The 4,828-nt window shown below is 38.5% G+C and overlaps 1 pseudogene; it reads left to right on the top strand.

The window, feature by feature from the left end:
- Positions 1 to 433: 433 nt before the first annotated feature.
- LOC126177696 (5S ribosomal RNA) lies at positions 434 to 551 on the top strand (annotated as a pseudogene).
- The last annotated feature ends 4,277 nt before the right edge of the window (positions 552 to 4,828 follow it).

The following is a 4,828-nucleotide window of genomic DNA, read 5'->3' as shown; positions in this document are numbered from 1 at the left end:
CTTGTGTAGAGTAAATACTTTTCCTCAAATAAATTTTCACAGAAAGGCTACTGAGATTTTTCTAAACATTTTTAACAGAGTGCCACAATAAACTGGGATAGTTAGATTTTACACAAATAATAAAGGGAATAAAATATAAAGACACTAAATTTCTTGTCTGTTTGAAGAAGATTTACATTATTTACATATTAAACATGATAAAATACAAAGATAAAAAATCAAAATGCAAATCTGTATTAAATAGAGAAAAATGGAATGGCTCTTTTAATCAGATCCCACCCTCTCATCCTGCCACCCTTGCCCACCCACCCACTCACTCAACCACACATTTCCACCCACCTATTCCCACTCACCCACACATATGTACTCTCACTCATCCCCCCTGCCCCCCACACACAGATGTATATTTGCATATGATAATGGGTATTCAATTGCCAATGGCCTTGCCACAGTGGTAACACCAGTTCCCATGAGATCACCAAAGTTAAGCTCTGTCAGGCTGGGCTAGAACTAGGATGGGTGACCATCCAGTCTGCCAAGTGCTGTTGGCAAGCAGGGTGCACTCAGGCCTTGTGAGGCTAACTGAGGAGCTACTTGAATGAGAAGTAGTGGCTACGGTCTTGTAAACTGACATACGACTGGGAGAGTGGTGTGCTGACCGCATGCCCCTGCATAATCACATCCAGTGATGCTTGTGGGCTAATGATAACATGGCAGCTGGTTGGTACCATTGAGCCTTCGTGGCCCATTCAGGTGGAGCTTAGATTAATGGGTATTCAGTTACTTGATATACATTCTCCCACAAAGTTTTTATGACTTGGCCTTCATTTTCTGCAGTACTCAATTACTTGTATATTAAAAAATAATCAACACCCACATGTTTGTATTTATCCTTGATTTTTTAAGGATACACCTATTGTTAGTTGACTATTCAAAGTGAATATTCCACTACAGTTCATTACACATTAAAATACAACAAACAATCTTTCATCAAGACAAAACTTGTATTCCTTTTACATAATTCAGTATCCTTCGTTTCCATCACTGAAATATTTGACAGACTCAAGAAATTTGTCACACATCCATGCCAGAATGCTATGGTCTATATTATTTCTGCAACCACACAACAAAAAATGATTACACCCTCCAAGTAGCCAGATACCCGCTGCATATGGAAGATGCTCTTGGTCTTCAGATGTCCTTCAGGTGTATGCAGGAATTATAAAATATAAGTTTTATGAAAACAGATGACAACCAATTCCCTTAAATAAGTTATTAGCTGAATTTACTTAACTCTTTGACAGTTCTGAATTGACCATTGACTGGCAATAAGAGATAACAAGAGATGCCTACTACCCACAATGTGGAATGTACAGTTCATTACATACTTAGACAAGCAATACTGATATGACCTCAGCATCCTTTTGTAACTTATTTTTTATTGACTCCAGAAATAGCTCGTGATGTTTGGTGTAACCCACCATGAATTCCTCTCCTGTGTCACCCTCTCCATCTCAGAGTAAAACTTGTAATCTATGTCCAATCTCTGACTTCCTCTACAGTTTTTGCCCTCTGCAGCTCCCTCTAGTACCAGGGAAGTCATTCCCTGATGTCTCAACAGATGTCCTATTATCCTGTCTCTTCTCATTGTTAGTGCTTTCCACATATTCCTTTAATTCCTTTCCTCTCTGGTGCTGCACAAAACCTCCTCATTCCTTATCTTATCAGTTCATCTAATTTTCAACATTTGTCTGTAGCGTTGCATATTAAATGCTTTTATTCTCTTCTGTTCTGGTTTTTCTACAGTCCATGGTTCACTATCATACAATGATGTGCTCCAAACGTACATTCTCAGAAATTTTTTCCTCAAATTAAGGTCCATGTTAGATACTAATAGATTTCTCTTTGCCAGGAATGCTTTTTTTGCCAGTGCTAATCTGCTTTTGGTGTCCTCCTTGCTTCATCTGTCATTGGTTATTTATGTCACCATAATAACCTGGTGAAGTTTGAAAATTATTATATTGTAAGGAATTCCTAGGATTGTATTGTTCTATAGCTCTTAATAGCAAAATGTGGATATCGTTTGAACATGTTATTAATAACATATTTGTTTAGTTTTCTATTTTTAATTACTCAAGTCATTTTCAGGTAAGCAAATGTTATCATAATTTGATTACTTCACATTGTTTTAGATATGTCACCTCATAATAAATCACAATTTTGTTAACTTCTATTTAAAATGGATTTGTGAAATAGACACTTCAATAAATCATATTTGGTATCACCTAAGCATTATTACATTCCTTTGTTAGGTAAGGACAATATTTTATAATTTAACCCTCCATTGCCACTTTCTTAAAACTTATCTACACCTCTTGAAAATTACTTTGCTGAATCTATTTCAGACACTTTACTCATTTCATTCTTCTTTCCACATGAACCCTCTGACCTGGTTACCTTCACATTCACATGTAACACAGAGTATGTGGAAAGATTCAAATATACAGGGTTATTACAAATGATTGAAGCAATTTCACAGCTCTACAATAACTTTATTATTTGAGGTATTTTCACAATGCTTTGCACGCATACAAAAACTCAAAAAGTTTTTTTAGGCATTCACAAATGTTTGATATGTGCCCCTTTAGTGATTCGGCAGACATCAAGCTGATAATCAAGTTCCTCCCACACTCGGTGCAGCATGTCCCCATCAATGAGTTCGAAAGCATCGTTGATGCGAGCTCGCAGTTCTGGCACGTTTCTTGGTAGAAGAGGTTTAAACACTGAATCTTTCACATAACTCCACAGAAAGAAATCACATGGGGTTAAGTCGGGAGAGCATGGAGGCCATGACATGAATTGCTCATCATGATCTCCACCACGACTGATCCATCGGTTTTCCTATCTCCTGTTTAAGAAATGCCGAACATCATGATGGAAGTGCGGTGGAGCACCATCCTATTGAAAGATGAAGTTGGCGCTGTTGGTCTCCAGTTGTGGCATGAGCCAATTTTCCAGCATGTCCAGATACAAGTGTCCTGTAATGTTTTTTTCGCAGAAGAAAAAGGGGCCGTAAACTTCAAACCGTGAGATTGCACAAAACACGTTAACTTTTGGTGAATTGCGAATTTGCTGCACGAATGCGTGAGGATTCTCTACCGCCCAGATTCGCACATTGTGTCTGTTCACTTCACCATTAAGAAAAAATGTTGCTTCATCACTGAAAACAAGTTTCACACTGAACGCATCCTCTTCCATGAGCTGTTGCAACCGCGCCGAAAATTCAAATCATTTGACTTTGTCATTGGGTGTCAGGGCTTGCAGCAATTGTAAACGGTAAGGCTTCTGCTTTAGCCTTTTCTGTAAGATTTTCCAAACCGTCAGCTGTGGTACATTTAGCTCCCTGCTTGCTTCATTCATCGACTTCCGCGGGCTACACGTGAAACTTGCCTGCACGCGTTCAACTGTTTCTTCGCTCACTGCAGGCCGACCCGTTGATTTCCCCTTACAGAGGGATCCAGAAGCTTTAAACTGCGCATACCATCACCAAATGGAGTTAGCAGTTGGTGGATCTTTGTTGAACTTCATCCTGAAGTGTCGTTGCACTGTTATGACTGACTGATGTGAGTGCATTTCAAGCACGACATATGCTTTCTCGGCCCCTGTTGGCATTTTGTCTCACTGCGCTCTTGAGTGCTCTGGCAGCAGAAACCTGAAGTACGGCTTCAGCCGAACAAAACTTTATGAGTGTTTCTACGTATCTGTAGTGTGTCGTGACCATATGTCAATGAATGGAGCTACAGTGAATTTATGAAATCACTTCAATCATTTGTAATAGCCCTGTAGTTTTACTGCTCTTGCATAATTGGCCATGGGACAAAACATCAGTTACACCTCATTCATCACAAATACCCTTCTAAAACAACCTTCAATATTCCTAATTCAAGTTCCTTTATATTTATTAAATCATATTTATATCTTCAGAAGTGGTGCCTGTGTGATCTATTCAGCTCCAATAGCCATCCCTAACCATTTTTCCCATGTGTGTAAATAGGATCACAATTTTCCTTTGAACAAAAAAAAAATTAATAAATAAAACTCTGTAAAGCTAAATAAAGCTTCAACTTTTAAATACACATGTTCTCTTTCTTCCACCACTCAAAATCTAAATTTCTAAGTATTCTGCAGTACCTTTCCTGTAACACTGTGTTAGTGCCAGGCTGCTTCATCAGAAATGTTTCTAGCTAAACATGAGCAGTAGACATGATTTTCACATGATCCAATTCATCCCTAATGTGCCTTTATGTATGAAATTTGTCTTTATCTGCACTGAAACAATGAATACCTAATATTAATATTTAAATGATTAATGGAAAATCTCATATAAAGATGTGAAACAAATACTAACAAAGAGATAGAGGGGCTGGCCAGTACTTACCTCAGCTCAGTACAGCCGATAGATACACATAAAACAGAACCGAAAATTACATTCCTAGCTTTCGGAACAAATGTTCCTTCATCAGAGAGGAGAGAGGGGAAAGAAAGGGAAGAAGGGAAAGGAGATTCAGTTACTCACAACCCAGGCTATGAAGCAACAGGGAAAGGAAAATAGGGAGGGTAGCAAGGATGGAGGCATGGTTGTCAGAGGGAAGCCAAAGATATTCTACTGTAAGTACTGTGCCAGCTTCAAACCAAAGAGGATGCATACAGAAGTAAAGAGGTATATAGTATAAAGATAAACACAACTATGTAGGATGAAAAGATGCGTGAATGGCTAAAGAGGAAAGGGAAAGAGGAGAAGACTGAAGAGTAAATGGGAGTGAGGTTG

Source organism: Schistocerca cancellata, chromosome 3 (assembly GCF_023864275.1).
Source record: "Schistocerca cancellata isolate TAMUIC-IGC-003103 chromosome 3, iqSchCanc2.1, whole genome shotgun sequence".
NCBI classification, from domain to species: Eukaryota; Metazoa; Arthropoda; class Insecta; order Orthoptera; family Acrididae; genus Schistocerca; species Schistocerca cancellata.
This window is presented reverse-complemented; position numbering and strand designations above follow the sequence as displayed.